General features: G+C 38.0%; 1 protein-coding gene across 1 annotated transcript in view; it reads left to right on the top strand.

Moving 5' to 3' along the window:
- Positions 1-7,990: 7,990 nt before the first annotated feature.
- Positions 7,991-20,678, top strand: part of LOC139130555 (teneurin-3-like) — a 121,396-nt gene continuing 108,708 nt past the window's right edge. Inside the window, 1 exon segment of the mRNA XM_070696303.1 lies at positions 7,991-8,121. The gene's annotated coding sequence lies outside the window, so the exon portion shown is untranslated.

The raw sequence follows: 20,678 nt of genomic DNA, 5'->3' as shown, positions 1-20,678 counted from the left end.
AAGCATTTGTATAATGTTGTTGGCAGATCATTGAATCATTCAGTTTACAAAGGGTCTATTGGAAATGGCTTTGGCAGAGCAGTGGTCACATGTTAATGTTATTTAGCTGTACTCTGAATAGTGGACTCTGCCCACAGCAAATACCATAACAATTTGCAAGCTAGGAATAGGATGTAATGTGTAGTTGTTACAGCAAATGTCAATTGTTGTTGACAAGTCATCTGTTCTGTGGACATAGAATGTCCATAGAACTGGAGTTAACTGATGTATAGTAATGTTCACGTGTGCTTGGTGAATTCCAGTACTTCAATGGTAGAATGAGTCAGTTGTGTAATCTATTGCCCACTTCCTATGGTATGGTACTTTTAGTCTTTCATTCAAGTGTAAACCAAAAAGACATGTCATTACACGTAGGTTTTTCCCAAATTTTTTTGAACATTGAAGTTGAACTTCATGCAAAGGTACCCACTTGATCTTACAGATTATACTGAATATATGCACAATGTATATGTATATGTAACAAAGAAAAACACTTGTTGTTAACAAGGGGATTAATGCTGTATGTTTGAAATAATTTGCCCCAACATGTATGTACAAAATGATCGATTTAGAAAAAGTTTTAGATTGCAAAGATCAAGCCTTTTTGTTCTGCATAATGCCATTGCATCTCATTGCTGAGCTTACAAGATCTTTGCCATTCAATCTCATATGTCAGTAGAATATTCATCTATTTCTAAATAATTTTGAACGTTTTTTCAATCCAGTGTATGAAACTATAAATGGTGCTCACCATGTTAAAGTGAATCATATAGTGTAAGTTTGTGGTAACATTGATGTGTTGACAGAGATGGTTGTATTTTTTATGCTTTACATAAGTAAAACCTAACTTTGACCATAAAAGTGTGTAGCTTTTCATAGCTGTTAGCAATGAATATAAATGATTACATAAATGGATTAAAATCACCACTCAAATACCACGGACAAGAGAGTTCATTCATGGATAAGCAAATGATAGTCTTTGGAGTCTAAAGACAGCAAGAATGGCAGTAATTGCTAAGTAATTAAGAGATCCACCAAGCTGGTTACTCCTCAGTGTTTAGTTGTGTACATAAATAAGTGGGACAAGTGAAGGGAGCCCCGAGTTGATTTGCATTGGACATTGTGTGAGGGAGTATTATTGTGTGCAGGGCTTTTTTTTGAGTGTTCTGCCTATGGGCATATGAAAAGAAATAACTAGGTATGTTGGTATGCATGGTGTAGTTGTGAATGGCTGACATGCCTTGGGGCACTGACACCAACCACCGCTGAGTAAGTTGACAGGAGTTGTTGCGGTGGTCAAAAGCTGGTATGGGGACTGAACGCTGAAACCAACCGCAGGTAGGAGGAGGGGCCTTGCTATCTCTGTTGTACTGTCACTTCTCACGTGGCAGTGTCAAATTGATTTACGGTTTGCAATGTAGATATTTCTAACCCTTTCATGGAAAGCCTATAGAACCTATTGTTTCAATTCGATGGATGCACCTCTATACATAACTCATATACAGAGAATCAGGGCTTGAATGGTTAGGTTGTCAGTTAGCAGATGACATCCCAAAAACAACTCGCACAGTTCTGTTAGAAAAGTCCATTTGCCTAGAACATACCATAGGCGCACGACGAATTTTAAAATCAATTATCTGAATTTTTAATGTTGAAACATGCATTTTATTAACAAATGTCCAGACGGCAATCGTGCGGCCAGATTTTGAGGCATACAGTGCACAGTGCCCATCACTACACTACAGTCCAGTGCACAGCTGTGGCCGATTAGCTCTGCTGTTTCTTATAGTATACACTCGGCCAATTTTAAAACCACTTGTCTGTAATTGAATGGTGAAACATGCATTTTATTAATAACTGTGCAAACAGAAATCATGCGGACAGCTTTTGAGACATACTGTGAGCAGTGCCCAGAACACGGCTGTGGCCGCTCGGCTATCTTGTACACATTACTCTAAAGGTACGAAACTATTTGGAAAATAATTTAAATAAAATCCGTAAAATAAAACGTTGTTGGCAACCCTGGGGATTTAAACTTCTCTGTGTTGTCGCATGCATGGTACCAAATCGATCGACTGGGTTCTTGAAACACAAAAATTGCACCGGGCCATGTAATTGCTGGTAAGCCGCTAAATTTCACCTGCGGACAACTCCCGTGACACCGCCATTTTGAAGGCTATTCCTCAGTACGAATAACAATGACGTATTGGTTTAAAAGGAAGTATGCGCATGCGTCAACTTCAAGCTGGACACTTTGAAAATGGCGCTGGCAGGGGACTTGTCTGTAAAAAAACATTGCGCTAATTATCAGCCGTAGTTAGGGCCGATGTTAACTTTACAAGTTAGAAAGCCGATCGATCGATTTTTGTAAGTATCCCCTTGATTATGTTGAAGTTTGAATCTCGAGGATGGCCAATAACCGTTAATTTTGTCTAATTTAAAAATTATTTTCCAAATAGTTTCGTACCTTTAGAGTAATGTGTACAAGACAGCCGAGCGGCCACAGCCGTGTTCTGGGCGCTGCTCACTGTATTTCTCGAAAGCTGTCCGCATGATTTCCGTTCGCACAGTTATCAATAAAATGCATGTTTCAACAATAAAATTGTAGACAAGTGATTTTAAAATTCGCCATTTGTATAAAATTAGTAACGTTAACAGTTGAGCTAAGCGGCCACAGCCGTGCACGGGGCACTGTTCACTGTATGCCTCAATAGCTGCCCGCACGATTTCCGTTTGCACAGATTTTAATAAAATGCATGTTTCAACATTAAAATTACAGACAAGTGATTTTAAAAGACGTCGTGCGCCTGTGGAACAGACATGTATTATACAACGTGTATTGACCGCCAATGATGTATGTACCATAATACAGAAATTGAAAGTTTGTCGTTCAGTTTCCAACTACATTATACATGTACATACTGCTATCAGATCATGATATTTTCTATAAAAATTCCATTGTCAGTAAGTCCATTGCCTCAAGCCAAGTTCAACTTTACCTGTGATACCTTTGTTAGGGTACATAGTTTTCGCAATAGGTTTGGCAGCTGGCCAGCCTGCAAGTTGAGCTATGAAAAGATTAAAAGATTACTTCAACAGGTACCACAAATGTGTGCAGAATAGTTTCAGGCATCTGGTGCTTAGTGTAACTGTCTGCGTAGGGATATCTCAAACCTCTTCACATTGATTGCTTTGTTTGCTTAGTTTTGTTTGTTTTATTTTCAAGTTGTCCACACAAGAACATGCACTGATAAAATACACGTTTCCAACAAGTGCCCCCAAACATATCGCCAGGTAATGAACTTGTGTCCCGGTATGTGCGCCAGTCCATTCAATATGCAGCTTGTACTGTTACACCTGAAATTGGTAACTTCTGAATCCTTAGAGTCAATATTGGTTTGGTAGTGTAGGGTTTTTGTGTAGGCATGGAGGTAGTAGTAGCAGTTCTTGTGAGACTGGCCGTGGCACTTCCATGTCAGTGAGCAAAGATTATGATTCAAGGTCATAGACCTCCAATCTGCTACCTTGAAAGCTTTGACCCTACCATCTACCTGGTATTACAGTGAACAAAAGAATTCTATTACATTCAAACTGTGTTTTCTGAATCTAACTCGACAACAGGGAATTCTGGCAAAAGTGGGCAGGGATGGTGTGGGGGTGGGGGGGGGGGGAGGTAAAAATTGTTCCAAAATCCATGCAAAAGTGAGTAACAAACTAATGGCCATCAGATTTTCAGGAATATGGTACTTGCCTCTTCAATCATCAAACACTGAATTCAATTGCTAACCTCTTTATTCCACTGTTAGAATTTATAGAAGGTTTACATAATCAAATATGTGGGTTATTTGAAACATTAAAAAACAATCTAAAATATCAGATACATGTACTTTAATGATTTTCATGTTCATCAATCGTTGATATCCATTTTACAGGAGCCCTTATATAATTTCAAATATTTTAAACTGGAGGCAATGACTGTAATTGTCAAGAAGAGACAAAGCATAACCATCTGTTCTGTACTGTTTGCAGTCCACTTCGTTCCAACACAAAAACATGTTACAGTTGATGATTTTTGATCAATACGGATCCATACAGAACAAAGAGTAGTGTGATGGCATATGGTATCAAACAATGTAAGACACTGTGTCAAAGGGAATTTTAGATTTACTACAGGTAACTTATTTATCAGTGCCAAGGGGCTATCTTATTCAACTTTTCATACATAGTGGAATAATAGCAAAGGTCTTTCGTAAGCGTTGACATATAGAATGCATTTAGACAAAGTATTTGTCAATACTTGATAACTGTACATGTATTTCAGTGGGATTTGTTTGATATGGTAGCTGCTTCACAATACCAGTACCTGCTGTTCTTTTCTATGTCTGGCATGCCTAAACTTGATCGAATGTTGATCAGATTAAGATGAAAATATACGTTCCAGATTAAAATAAAGAGTGGTTGTGTATTGTTGACAGGACACGCGTGCCATTCTCCACTGTGTTATAAAACATAACTTTGACATAACTATATCATTATTATGGTCAGTTATAGTCCCATAGGTAATTAATGGAATGTGACTTCATACCATGGAATGTTATCTTTTGTGTGTAGTGTGCTTTTCCATTTTTGTCCCAGCTATTGTTTTCAAGATCCAACTTTTGTTTCTGTGGACTGTTGAATTTTTGTCTTACTAATGAATCTGTGGTTTCTGTGGTTTCTGTCTGGTATTTCACAACTTTTCAACCTTTGGAAAGTTTCCATTGTGTTCTCAAGAAATCAATCAGGTGAGGCTGTCAAGTTGTCATGTTTTATTCAGAAATCAAAACTTTATCATGAACTTTTGTGAGGAAATGCATACAGTCTGTAATTCTTGCATTTTTGCACAGTGATTATACATCAGGTTTTCTGTGTAATGTTTCACGCTCATGTTTATACAAAATATGTGATGTATTGCTGATGTTTTGCTTTGACATCTCACATCCTGTTGAGCAACTTCAACTTCCATGTATTGAAAACACGCATTGAACAGATACCAGCACATCATGGCCTGAAGAACCACTTTATTTCTTTTGTTTTCATGAAACATAAAGTCTGACAGTGACTGGCAGTGAAGGATTTGAGATGATGCAATGTTCTGTGAAAAGATCTGCTTTCAATCACACCTGAGAGTAAAAAAGTTGAAAAAAGGGCTTTGAAAATGGAAGAGAGTACATGTATATTGAGTGGAACGTAGGAGTATTGTCATGAGCGAAAGTCTCGGCACATACAGTCTTTTTGCATTGTAGCTACGTACTACGTATTACGTACATGTAGCTTTTGTTCTGGTAGCTGTCAACTTCCAACCAGACAGCTGTTACTAATACTCTTTGCGTTTCACAGACAAAGAACAAGCTTGTTTTACCACTGCTAAATCCTCTTTCGATTGGAATCCGCCACTGAATGAAACTTTTTTGAACGGAGCATTCAGGAAAACCCAGCAGGAATGTTTGCCAGTTGAAAAAAAAAGTCAATATTGATTTTGTAATGCTGTGGATTGCAAACACCAGTCAGGCTACACTGGTGTTGTGTTTGCAGAGAACAGTCACTCTTCAAATATTGTCTGGTTGTTTAAGGAATTACATATTGAAAAGGAGTTGGCTTACAACTTTGATAAACAGAGAGTGTATTGCATTGGTTCAAAGTTTGTTTGGTCTCCAATCAATTGAACACCCTCTGTTCTGAACCTGTGTGTGCCTGGACAACAGTGATTTGTCAGAACTATAAATCGATAGGCTCAGCAATATGGAAGCAGTTTGGCACATTGTTCTAGCTTGGTACTTGTGTTTCTCCATAAGCTTTTGCAAAGTTTTTGGTTTGCATGGCCAGGGCACTCACCTAGATTTTAGACTAGCATGGTACCTACTAATCAAGGTCAATGCCGTGACTCCCTGAATTTAGAAATGTCTCTACAGTGGGAAAATATAACTGTAAACCTCATACTGGTGAGCTGTGATTTGAACACCGAATTATAATAAAAGAAATTAATTATTTCGACCTTGTCACTGCCTGAATAACTTTGAGACCCGCTCGTCATTATTTTTTCCTCTCTGATCTGTTCACAGTTCTCTCCTAAAGTGTTGCAGTGTGTTGAGATGCATTCCCTTCATACTCAATATTAAATACACTAAAAAGAAAAATAAAGTTTTTTGCAGTCAATTAGAGAGTCAATCTAGTCATCTAGAGAGGGTGACGGGGGATTCCCCCTCTGTTGACATGCTGGCACCCCCTAGTAATTTGTCAAGGGGAGACCAGTCCCCTCATGAAATGGTGCAAGTCACATGTTAGAGATACAAGTAGAACATATGAACTGGTGAAATCCCCCCTAACTTTTCTGGTAAAGGGGAAAATCCCCCCCCTGTTGATGCCATCCTGGATGAAACACTGCAATTAGAAAAAATGAACTTGCATTAATGTCATATTAAATTTGGGGAAAAAATGTCAATGAGTAGAAACAAATTTGTTGTTATTTACTTGGGCTGAACAAACATACAGTATTTGTGTAAGATATTTCAAAGCAAACTATAAGTAAAATTGTAGAAAACACTATGTCATGATGTTACGTCATTATAGAAAATGAATAGTTGACACTATGCATACAAATTCACAAAGAAACAAACAAACAAATGGATTGCCACAACTGAACTACCAAAATGCTGTTGTATCACATGCATGGCCAGTGGAGTTGTGTGAATTTGATAATGTGCATTGAAAGGAATGATGCCCTAGGGTTTCCTGAATAATGCCAGAGTAATATCCGCAGTGAATGTGAAATTATTATACAGCTTATGACTTCTGTTTACTGATAGAAATCAAGGTTAAGTACTGCTTGTAATCATATTATTTCAACATGTATTGTTCTGTTATGTTTATGCAAAATTGCAGTAACTTTATTTATCACTGTAAAGTTATACCAGATTCATTGCAGATTAGAGTCAGGACAACCATTAGATACAGTAGGCCGTGGACTCTGAGAGAACTTAAAGGTTTTTAAATTGGCAAGTGCAATATTTAATATCCACCCTGTAACTGTATGATTGAGAAGAGTCATTCTGTTAGTGAACAATTGTTTTTTTGTAAAATCTGACTTCAATTGAGGAAACCAAGGCTTTGGATAGCAGGAATTGCAATCCCTATCATAATCTTTAATATGCAGCCTTTTGGGAAGTTCACATTTTTTCCTGCAGACTGGGTGTGTTGCCGCTAATCTGTTGAGTGAAAATAAACACTTCTGTCAGAAAAAATGCAACAAAAAACAGACTTGACCCTGAAATCTGGAATTTCCATAATCCAACATCTGGTGTCCATTTTCCTACTCGGCCAATGGATTTCCTGACCCATGCTAATTCCACTTTGGGTGGTACTATTATGATCTGAGGGAGAGGTCAAGGAATAGCCCATGGATAGAAACGTCATCCCTTGAGTGTCGCCCACTCGACTCCACAGCCAAGTGACAGTTAAATTCTGATGTATTGTACAATAACTTCATCTGTTGGAGTTTTGAGTTAGTAACTAGTAATATTTGTCTGTACATATACTGACTACCCCTTTATGAAAGTGCAGAAGTCAGACCCCCAAAGTACAGTATTGATGACTACATGCGTAAATACAAGTGAACTGCAGTGTAAAGCAAGAAATATCATCTTTATTTTTCAACATTATTGAAGCAAAATTTCAGTTGTAAAACTGCAAATTATTTGTAAACTTCTAGTTCAAGTGCTGATATTTTATCATTGAGGTATGTACAATACTGATTGTTGAACTTTTCAGTTTTGCAGGAAGTTTGTTTCTGTAGCTGATGTGTGCTGACTCTATGTATCTTTCAGGATAGCAAAGTTATACTTTCCCTGTTGCCACGGAGACCAGAATTTGTTTATCTGGAAGGAAATTTGTATATGACGAGTTCGCAATCATATGAGTTACTGGATCACATAAGAAAAGATTACCCGGCGACACATGGACTGTGACTGTATATAAGAGGACACATTGGATTGCTGGAAGACTTGCCTTTTCACAGTGCAGCAGAGCTCCTCCACTGTGGCGCATGTAAGTTGAGACAGTGATTTATGTCCTGTATTCATTTGAACTTCAACTAGACCAATACATCACACTGCAGGATTGCGACTTGAAAGCCGTTTACCGATTCTTTTGTCTGCTTCTGCAGCTCCCCATTTTGAATCATTTATAGCTCACATTTGGTACATCTACATTGTATATATAAATATTCTGTCACTGTGTATGAAGAAGACAGGGTCAGAGGTCAGTTTACATCTTCTGAGATGAGACTAGCAGTGGAGAAACAAATAAACTCAAAGTTTAGAAGTGCAAATGGTAATGAACAGGCAAAACAAAAGCGTTGGAATGTGCCTTGACTGTGTGGCGTTATATGTGTAAACAGTGGCCACAGATGTTTGATATCCCCACACATCACAGGGTTGGAACAACTTATGTAGAAAACTGCTTCCGAATTCTGTCTTCTTCCCTGCAACTATTGAGTGTCAACAGTTCCTCATACCATTTTGCTTGTTTAGACTAGCATTGTAGCTCATGGGACTGAGACCAATCTATGCTTAGTACACATCACATGAATCATATGCAATTGCAATAGACATGGTCTCCCATATGTAGCAGATTTGCCATACTGGGTGCCACAGCCTCCCGGGCACAGCCTCCAGCTCAAGCCAGTGACTTTGTCAAAGTTTTGGCAACTATGTACTGAGATGGTCAAAATAGAGGTCAAGTAGCTTTTTCAAATTGATCCAAATGCATGATGACTGCTTTTTGCGAATGCACAAGATTTCTGAAATCTGAGAGACCAGTAGGAATGTCTAGAAGTTTCTGTTTGTAAACTTTCTATCCATACAGTTGAGCTGTAAGGCAGTTGTGTATCACTAGTGTGCCATGACACGCCAGCTATGAATATACTGATTTACTGATAAACCTCGTTGGTCTTTTCATGTACAGCTTTCTTTGAACTGAAAAGTCACGACTGCACATGTACACAGATACACGGTACTTCACAAAGAACAAGCACTGTTTGTCTCACTCTGTGCAAAGAACATATGCTCTCAGTGAGAAAATACTGCATGGTTGTCGGCCCTTCATTGCCAAGAAAAGGCATCATGTTTGGAGTGGGTTTCAAATTACAAAGTTAAAGCAAGCGATATCTGTACTTTCATGCAATGGATATCTGGAAAGCTATGAATGTAAGCAAAGCCTTTTTTTTTACCTGTATCAAAGATAAGAGGATAGCAATGGTATTTATCCACACAATCTCCCATTCATACAGCACTTCATGTCTGAATGTAGGTATACTCTTGACTTCCCTCTCTATCGTGGGAATTATCAGTGACCCCAAACCATCTCAGGACAGATAATGTAGGGAGCTATTTTTGTGAATGATGGATGGAGAACCACCCAATGGTCGTTTCAGATATGTGTGTATTTTAGTAAGATGTTCTTGTACATCATAATCTGTAGCTGAAACTGACCCCACAGATTACCGATCCTGCTCACCTTTTTTTTTCTCTCTTCACTAATGGAATTTACAGAACAGCTGTTGGTGAAGTAGACCATGATATTCAGTGAGTGGATAAATGCCTGTGCGTTGTTAAAATTGTCAGATGTCTGAAGCCTGCCATCACAGTTGACATGTATGCACCAATGTGTGTCGCAGTAACTGAGTGATATAAAGTACATGTATAGTTCTCAGTTGTAGCAAACATTAACATACAATTAGGAAACCTCCAACTTTAAACATCGCACGGAAGCTTTCTTAGGATACAAGTCTTTCTTGGGGCACAAGTTTTTCGCAAGGCAAACTTTGGTGTCTTTAGTCCACAGTGAAATTCAAAAGTTTATCCCATATTGCTGCATGTCATGTGATACATAAAAAGTAAATGTCAATCAGAGAGCTATTCTTACTGGTGTGATCTCAAAATGCCCTATGCTGTATATAAGAAGTAATATTTACTACACATCCAGTGCCTTTCAGAATGGAACAGAATCCTTATTTGTCTTAAATTGGCCAGGGGGCTCTGCCCTTTCTCAATCAATAGTCAACCAGGGTTACAGATTTTACTCTCCAACTCGGGGCAACATGTATACCTGCACTTTACTGACTATTAAGCCAGGGGCGCTACCCACACTCTGTTGGTACTCGCGCTATTCAAAGACGTGGACATGTAAACACACATGGGCCTGGCTCTCATTCAGCTAAAACTTTTTGATGCTTGGCTCTTATTGTTGTATTGACTACCCCACACTAGCAATCATTTTCATGATCCCTGATTTGCAAATCTCACACAGATTTTGGCATTTTCATTTGGTGCAACAATTTGGTTTCAGACTTTGCAAAGGTCAGCCCTGCCATCGCTGTCTAGACTAAATTTCTACTTCTATTCCCCAGATTATAAATATTTGTGTTTTTTCTTGGCTACAGCAGCAATGGAAAGACTATAATGATGAAGTCACCAGGATGTAAGGTCATATAGGGTCATGAATGCGGCCAATCACTCCACTTGCTATCACTTATACTCCAATTGGAACACAGTTGGTTATTATGATAAAATATTATGATGCTAATTTATTTCTTAATGATAATTAGCATGGCATATTTCACATTGAGCCAAGGAATTGTGATTGAAATTATCATTGTCGTGACATTTGCATATTGATTCTGCATTGAAGCTAAATTTATAATTAAATTTGTTCCCATTAGAAATTAATCATAATGAATTTATCGTAATTGAAATTTATCACATGAAAACAAATGTATTGGAAAATTACATTCTTGCGGATCAACTTTCAATTACACTTGGGCTGGTCTGATTTAAAATAATTTGTGTAATTTGCAATATAAGCCAGGTAAGGTTTTAAGTAACCTGCCTTGAGTGAATAAGCCAGGGTGATAAAGACAACACTTTGGAAGAAGCTGAACTCAAACTATACACGTAGTGTGGCTAAGATGGTCATCTTTCCAGTGATGACAAGAAATTCAGATTCATTGGTCCAGGGAGGCAGTTCCCATAGCGATCCCCATCCCACAGCAATCCCTGTACAATTAACTGTTTCAAGATTAAGTTGAGAAATTTCTACATTGTAAAAAGGAACAATAACTTCACATCCCTGAAGACTCGATAGCTTACCTTGAAGGACAAGCGGGAACACACATGCAGAAGCCAGACAAACCCTAATATCATTTACTGAAAAATCAATTTGCCTTAGACAATGCTCATCATTAGTTTATTCATCCCTAGACAAGTAGCCTGTATCAGGACTGTGTAGGCTGTAGCTTGAATGTAGTTCATCAGGACACAAAGGAACTACTTCAATTAATGCAACACTTATAGTCTCTCTCTGCATGTAGTGTGTAGAGGTAAATGCGCTGCATGCATAAAAACAGGAGAGCTTCCACCCTGGTGATGAAGTGACATATGAACTCACCAGTGAAGCTGTCAGACAACATTTGATTTATTAGAACAGGAAGCAATGACAAAATAATTACACTGGCAGATGTCTTAGCTCATAGATGTGTGGAAACGTCTAGTTGCTCTTTCGTGACAACTGTTCTCTGCAAATTGGAAGAAAATTAGTTTTAAATTACACGTGATTTTGCGTTATTTATAGGGAGAATTATCTCTGCAGGTGTACTTCAAATTTATATGCAAATATATTTTTTATCTTTTATTCTCTAATGTCATATTATTTTACATGTCAATACAAAAATTTGCATACAGATATGTCACTCCTTGTCTGTGACCTTTCACCCAAGTTGTGCTGTGATGAATGAAGTAGCTGCATATTGAAAAATTTGTGTGTGGCAGCATATACTGTATTAGTATAGTCTTGTACATTGCAAGTGTTTGGAGCTAACCAAATGTATCAAAATTTTTTTTAAAGAGTACGATAAGACAGCAACCTAAGTAAAAACGTACATAAAATGCATAACATGTGTGATTTTTAAATACCGAGGAGTTCTGTTCACTTCATTTGGTTTCAAACAAGTGTATTATGCCAATGGGCTACGGTATGTTAAACTAAGGCATTTCTGTATTTTTGCATCACAACAGACAAAACTGAAATTTCAAAATTTCAAAATCCAGCCCAGGTGATGAGAATATACAAATGCAACATTGTGGAAAACTCAAGTTGTATTTTGGAATGTTTCAAAGAAATGTTCTCACCCAAAATGTAAACGAAACATTAGAAAGTTGTTGTTTGCACACCTCTGTGACTCTATGTACTCAGTGATGTGTCACCTCAGATGTATCCAAATACTAGAAGGTTGTAAAATTATACATGTGTGAAATACAGGTTATTTGCCATCTGCAGGTGGGTGTTTGTGTGTGTTGTTTGTTCCCATAGAGTTCGGTAAATTTACCACAAGAAATGTATTTGAAGTTCCAGGCGTCATATTTGTGTACAACTGTAGATAGTCGAGATGTAGATTTCATCTTTTAGTTTTCATCGAGATCAGACAGAAATTTCCCTGGAAAACAAATACTGGTGAGAAATCTGGCATATGGTATATTTGTTTGTGCTGATGAAGTCATGAGACTCACACATTTCAGTGAGATCCTCACTTTAAGATACCACATCTGTCTTTCCGTTCCTGCAGTTTTGCCCCAATGCTTCTCTATCTTGCATAATTGCATTACAGCACACTCTATGCATGCGTTCCATTGAAGGCTGACGGCCAAGTTCCTTTGTTAATCAGCCATCTGCAACGGTGAAAGAGAACTGCAAGGTTTGGATTTAAGTTCGGCATGATACCTGAGACAGCCTGCATGTAACACCGCCCCCTCCTCTCACTCAGCCTGGCTGTTTAGTGTTATCATTGCAGAGAGAGAGAGAGACCGCAGTGCCTGGGGCCATGGAGCAGTGTTATCTTTGTCAAGCCACTGATTATGTCATGCATGGTTGAACACCAATACAGGTGGTTCTTAAAGCCACACAGAGCCAGTTGGACTTCTTTAAAAGTTTTTTGTGAGCTTAATACTGTCAAAAGTTGTAGCTTTGTACAGACTCCTATTCAGCGGGTGTAATAGTTTTCCCTGTTATGTCTATATTACTTAGTATCTTACTAGAGGATGACAATTGAATGTTACAAGGGCATTCTTACACACCTTATCAAGGTACATATAACACTTTAAAAGATACTTGTATGTCAGTCTCCGATGTGTAACTTGTGTAAGCCTCAACATTAATCAATGTGTGGCTTTTACACTCATTGTTTATTTATGTCGGTGTCTGTCTGTGTCTATGCTTCTGTTTGTGTAAATATCTTGGCAACCCAGGTAATATGAGGTGCAAATCTGCATTGTGTGTGTGTGTGTGTGTGTGTGTGTGTGTGTGTGTGGTTCTGTATGTGGTGTATTTTTGCCTTTACATATTGGAAATGGTTGGATTGCGTGTAATTTCACAATTTCAACCACGACTTTACATTTCACATAGAGTAGATGCAGAAGACTGCATCAACATTTGAGCTACATGTGATGTGATTTAGGAACAGGTATTCAGACTGAAAATTTTAATATTCCTATCTGGTCTGTGTAGCATGTGGAGAATTATTTTGAAAAACATGCATGGAGTAAACTTAGTGTAAGCTGTCTTGTTTCTGTGAAAGAGATGTAAGGAATGTTTGCCATTTTGTTGGTGAATACCGCCGACTCTGTTGAATTTTAGGATTTTTGCTCAAAAAGTTTGCAATGCAGTGTCAGATTATGAAAGAGAATAATATAAAATTCTCTGTAGCAAAATATGTGGGAAAAGTCCCAAATTCTATGTATTTAGCAGTGCATTGCCTTAAACCAAACATGATACTGAGTTCAATGTAATGGGTAGGCTGTTACCCACAATGCAGCATCAGTTGCTGCACTTGACTTGGCAGGAGAGAATACCGCCTATTCTTAGTTGTGCACTTTAATGTTAGTGCAATTACCACGGCAACTAGGCAGCAGAAATTAGTGGCAAGTCGATGACCAGATCTGTGATTGCAATTTATTTGCAACTGAAAGGCAGTTTGATTGGTTAAGTTGAAAAATGTACTGTGGTTTCCTGATCACATTGCTTGAAAAATTGAATGAATCTCTTGCAAATTAAAAATGTTACTCTCAAGGGTAGACACATTTGCACAGATACTTCATTCATGACAGGCATTTTGTCAGTGGAAATAACTCTGGATTGAGAAAAATTTGGGATCCAAATGTTAACCTGTACAGAGATAGTAATTGACTTGTAAACATCTCACACTCACTGTTCACAGTGCAGCAGCTTAGAATTCATGTAAGCATTAAGTGAATGTAAATGTATGTCAACGTTGCGTTTGTAATAAAAATGACACAAGCGTGAGTCTGAACGGCTTGCTTGAGATTACAGCATTACATTACTGTCAGAATATAATTGTATTTTATAAGTAGGGGGATTTTTTCCATGATCTCTCTAACTATCTCCTGGCGATGTTTGTTTCAGAGGACAATTTTTTTTCTGTTGCTGAAGTTTTCAGCTTTACTCAGAGTGATGGAGTTGGGAAAGCAACCCTCGGGGTAGAGGTGACTACGGGGAAATCGACCTTGCCTTCAGGTCAGCTCTTGGTATAACTGTCAATATTCGGAGCAGCCTGAATGATTTGTTGCGGCTTTGGTGCCCTCGTCTGACAAAAGTGGCGTCTTCCCTTCGCCATAATGCTATTCAATGAGTAAAGCCTAATCGGGAACAAAAACAGAAACAATAGATCTCTGATCAGAGTAAGTGATAAAAATTCCAGCTTGAATTTTTTTGACATGATGATACGGCAGGTTTAACAATACCCCTCAGGCTGATGCACGTGTAATGGTGATATAATCACAATTGTTGTACTTTATTGATGGTCCATAAAAATTAAACTCATCAATAATTAATTTTCCATTTCTGAGCTGCCCAGTGCAGTCTGCCCATGTTTTTTTCCCCCGAACAAATGAACAATTATTCTGCTTATCATTTGAGAATTGAATTCTTTTGGGAAGGGGGAAATGAATGACAAGAAATGTGGTGTTCCGATGGTGATGTAGTGGTAGCGTGGTGACTTTGTAGGAGAAACTGAATTAGTAATATGCAAGTGAACTATGCTTCTTTTTGTGTCTGAATGTAACATGTATTGTGCAGGTATGGCTGTGTGAATTGAAATGCTTTGAAGCATTGCCTGGCCACCTTGCTTTGTTTGCTTTGATGTTAGCGAGAATATTACATGTCTTTGTAAAGCCGTAATTACCAGAACTATAGGAAATCGATAGAAGCCAGACACTCCACGGGTCACAATTCACACATCTTGACCAAAAAAACTTGCAGAAATCATTAGCCGTCTTAATCAAATTTCTTTTGTTGGTTACAGGAGTACATCCTGGTAGTACGTCTGTTTCATGTACATGTACATTTGGGGAAAACCTAACATTAAAACATGCATCATGCATGCATGACAAAAAAATACAAAATTGATAATAGGGGTAATGCAATGAAACAGAAAGGCATCAACTTTTGAATGAAGTATTGCAGACATGTTTGGGTAATTCAGGACATATCCTCAGGGATTAGATATGCTCTTCTGTTCTGTTTTGTGTTTTTGTGTTTCGTGAATACAGAGAGAGTTTAAAGTTGTAAAAAAAACTGCTCTTGCCTGTCTGAGTATTTTAATATTTCCTCAACAAGAACTTGCAATCTCCCTCCCTTTCATGCTCTTTCTGCTGCAAAGCAAGAATTTCCATTATTTCTTTGTTCACAAACTGGCTGTCATTCGTATTAAATGATTTAAGTAGATATAATGGATTGTATTAACTGAGTGGAGAGATGCACTAGGGCCAGCTAAAGTCGTGTTCGCTCACCAGCTGAACTTCCCTGCCCAACAATGGAATGATCCAGGGCAACGTTTTGCGTGTGTATGCTGGCGATACAGTTGAAAAGTCTATCCTGACTGGTAGCGTAGCTTTACTGACGCATAAACAAACCTGTATGGCTTACTGTGTTTGCTTGTGTTAGGTCAGTGAACGTTCTTCTCAAAAATCTTTTACATTTGAAGTTAAAATTCGGAGACCACACAAGAAAAGTGTGGCTGCAAGCGTTGTACGTACCAGTAAAGACATCAGACCAGCTGAGTTTGGGATGCTATCCAAGTAGTACAGTAGTAGTAGCAGTGGCCTTGAAAATATCCATGTGTACAATGTGTGAGTGATAAAGTAGCTTTTGGTAAGTTGAAAGTTTTTTATATTCTCTGTTGCATGCTGTCTTTCTCTGTGCTCAGGTCATGTGACCGAACTAATGAACTTCAAGATTGCTGAGTGCATCTCTCACACGTATTGCAATGAGATTGGTAAATGCTAGGCTGACTATACTAAGGCTTGGCCATGCGTTTGCCTGGATTACACACGGGAGGACCATTTCCACGTTTTTTGAGTGTAGTTTATGGGTGTTTCCTCCTCTCACAGGAAATGTAAAGCAGGGTGGAAAGGAGCAGAGAAGGAAGTTGGGATTAGTGATGAAGTTTGCAGCTGTTTCTTGCCCGTTTAATCATCATCAAAGAATTCGTCTCAAATCCCTCTCTCACTCTCCACTGTTTTCCATCAAAAGTCAATGATCTAATTCGGCATCAACTTTTCTTTTTCCTGGGGTATCAATCCAGCCTTGCATGGAAAGCATTTCTGTGTTTTGTAAGCGTATTTGATGGATTGCCCGTCATTTTGGAATTAGAGATTTTTTTTTATATTCAGGAAACTGTTCAAATGGCTCCGAGATCCTATGTCGTGTAGAGCATTATATTTAACAGTGGAAACTGAATACTGGCAAGGGCTTCCACTATTCAGTTTATGTCTTTAGAAATTGACTGGCTTTTGCAGAAGTCATGCAAATTGGGCTTATTGTCTCATTACTCTGCTGTCAACCACTCATCATCTTCAATTCTCTGTAACTAACCCAGTCTTGGAAGACTCACTGAAGTCAACTCTAAAGTCTTCAATTGGCAGTTAACAACCTCATCAGCGTCCAGTTAAACTTCCATTTTGGAATTATGGCATGGTATATTAGTTCTGTGAAGCTGACTGCCCAGGTTGGACATTGCTGACGTGAAATCATTAAAAGGGAAATAATGGGAAAGAGATTGGAAATAGTGTGTGTAGATCAGTATTCAGAGTCTGAGGTGAAAGTAACATGTAATTTACCAGATAGCTTTTGATAGACAGTTTTGAAACGTCACCTCTGACAACAGGAAATGGAAATATTCTATTTTAGGGTGAACATTTATTTATTATCGTAAGCAAAACTTTATTGATATTCACAAGCTGGGTTGTTATTCTGAAAAAAATAAAACCAGGAGTGACTTGGTCTGTCTTAGATACAGACTGACATTGTCACAAGAATAGTGTTACCATGGTAACTGTCACAACGAGACTTTTCAGCAAGTTGCCATGGTGATTTTCAATCTTGTGACAGCCATCATTACTTTTTTTCAGTGCATTTCTGTAATATTTAAATTGTGGGTGTGCTGAACCTGAAAATTTTGTGTATCTCAAAAGTCATGTGACAATTTTTGTCACACTAGGGTGTGACTCAAGTTACAGTCTAGGTAACACTGTTGCCATAGTAACTGTGTCTCATATATTGTAATGGTATGTGTCGTAATTGGTACATCCCTAACCCCATGACATCGCTGTGGCTATTTGTGATAGCATCGGAATACTTTGTCGGCTTGCAAATCAAGGGCATTTTTGGAAGGATAATACAGTATTCACCGGATAAGTGTTTGTCTTTTGTCAGAAGGGGTAAATGGCCCGAGCAGGATTTTCTACCATTCTGTAATTGCTTAAACTAAATTACGATGTTATCTGTGTAAGCGGTAGTGCTCTCGTCTCCAGCCGGGGGTTTCAAGTGTGTGGAATCTAATTTTCAATGATTGAAGAAAATGCAAATTAGATCAACTAAGAGGCCAATTAGTGTAATGCCATGCAAATGTACTCAGTGGAAACTAAGCTGTCTGAGCCAGGTAGCAGTTTAAGTGTCTGAGCTGAAGAGATATCCAAATCTTTTTTACTGCATTTCTCGACAAATTAGAAAAACTACTCGAAAAAACTCAACAAAGCAAACACAGTTCTAATGTGAAAAGGTTTTAAAATATTTTCTGAAAAAATACCAAAAAATAGAATTAAATTGTGTAGTGAATATATTTTTATGTTTCTTATTTTAGAATTTAAGTTTTTATTGCTCTGCATTTAATATTTCCACAAACATACATGTGGTTATTGGCAAACTGACATTAATTGCACAAATTCATCGATTAAATGCCTCCCTAAAGCAGAGATATGTGAGTGAGGGTGATGTGCTAGCCCTCCTGACTGTCACGTAGCAAGTATTGTTGGGAAAATCGTTTAACAAGGCAATATATTACTAAATTAAATTAAGTTAATCATGAAGTTTGATATCCCCAACAATGAAAGGAGGCCAAATTTTGTGATGTAAAAAATCTTTGCAGGCGATAACAACAGCTACATTTTCCATGGAGGTGATGAGTGGGTGTGCTAATCTGTCAAGAAATATTTCATGAATATTTCAGAGACAAAAGCATATGCATAATGATTTTTAGCTTCGTATACCAGTCATTCGTTAGTTACGTGATACGACATATCCATGTGCCATTTCCGTGGCAACTCAAGTAGTTTATCACCAAGATAATGGTCAGCTAAATAAATAAGTAAATGAATAGATAAATAAATGATCGATGGGTGAATCAATCGATCAATAAGAAATAAGGAAAGGACGAAAGAACGATAATTTCTGTATGCAATAATTTAACAGAATGACAGCAGGACCAGGAACATGTGTGTTGATTTCAGGATATGAGAATTGTACATGGTTCGACTTCTGAACATTGTAAGGGAAACTAAGTATTGGTAGGTTAATTGTTGTGAAAATTCTCCATCTAATGGTGAGGCCTTATTAACATGTTAATCCCTTGTAAAACTGAGTGATTACATGAGTGGAGGGATTTGAGATGTGTAGATCAATTTCTTATTTGTTTCGAATTGTCCATAGATAACTCTGTGTGTTAGGGGGTGGGGATTCACTCTTTGAAGTCCTGCTTCTCAGTAGCATTTATGGAGAAGGATGTATTTCAGTTGTGAATACATTCTTTGACTCCCCTGCCTCCATTTACATTTTCTGCATTCCTTCAATAAAGGAAGGCAATTAGTTCCAGTGCAAGTATTAATGCCTAATTCAAATTAAGAGAATGATTTAAATACAACTGCAATCAGGCGTTCATCATGTTACATAACTCCATCCATTGATAACTAATTGGCTTCAATTGTTATTGCTATTTAATTTATTGCTCCCTCAGGGGTCTGCTTAGCCCGTCCTGATGACCTGAACTGATTAGCTAAATCAAGACAAACTGCTCACCAGCTGGACAGCCAGTCTGGATTTTATGAATAATTTGTATTTTTCGTGCATAGTTCATGAGACCATGACCCAAGAGTTACTGCCAGCTGTCACTGGTCAATGTTCATACATAAAACTCAAACTAACATTTCCCAATACGTAACTTGCATTTGTTTGCTGATTATTACTATTAACGTACTCTGTAATTATTGGATGCCCAACATGCCGGACTTTGATGGTAGGTCTTCTCTCCAATGATGTTTGCACTAAAATTTCAACGTTATCAGTGGAAATTCATTTTCTTCCAGTGTCACTCTGGGCCTGCACAAAATATCTTTTCACAGAACAGCCCTGCATTAACGACACTCCATTAATGACACCCTGGGGGATAATTTTTGTAAAGGGCTTTTCCAAATCAGATAGTGGAACATATTTTATGTCATTGTTAGTCCACTAATATGCCCACAGGGTTTTTTGGCAGAAAAGTTAAAATACAAGACAGAAGTGAAAATTTATCTTTTTAATTGGTTGTCCATCATTTTTTGAGAAGTCTTCACTATCATCTGTTATGGACTAATTCAGGATTTCTGTTTACAAAGAGCCATGTACAAATTTTCCTGCAGCCCCAAGTTCACTGTATCTCATTTTGTCAACCCCCTGATATCTGTATTGTGTCTCTTCTGAAGCAAAACAGCAGTTCTTTGTACCTTGCAATGTCTTCTGTAACACACAGCTAACACTTACTCTCTAACACCCAATTCCTTGTAAACTGGTCCACAGTCACCACTTAGAACAATGGCTTTGACCCAAACCATAGGGGTGAAAGGGTGAACCCTGTAACCACCAGATCTTGTTACATTCCCATGGTTTGCAAATGGGTGGATGAACCCATTTAGAGGACCATAGGGGGTGACAGGATTCTGGGAAGTTGACTACCTCCCCTAAGAGTGACATCTATCCTATGTATATGGAGATTCCTGTGAACAGAGATGTGAGTTCATATCAGATTGACATGGCATGACCATTTGCTATTTCTATCATACATTTGAATAAATTTGTTAATTTCAGCTGTTCCATGCTAAACATGTATAATATCTTGCTGTAGGTTAGTTTGTTACATTCCAGGAATACCATAATCATTTACACAGCACAGATATCCTAGTCTCTGGAATATTTCTTGAAAATTAAGAAAAAATTATCAGCAC

The sequence above is a fragment of the Ptychodera flava genome, chromosome 4 (assembly GCF_041260155.1).
Source record: "Ptychodera flava strain L36383 chromosome 4, AS_Pfla_20210202, whole genome shotgun sequence".
Classification (NCBI taxonomy): domain Eukaryota; kingdom Metazoa; phylum Hemichordata; class Enteropneusta; family Ptychoderidae; genus Ptychodera; species Ptychodera flava.
The sequence above is the reverse complement of the archived record's forward strand: the minus strand, read 5'-3'. Positions and strand labels throughout refer to the sequence as shown.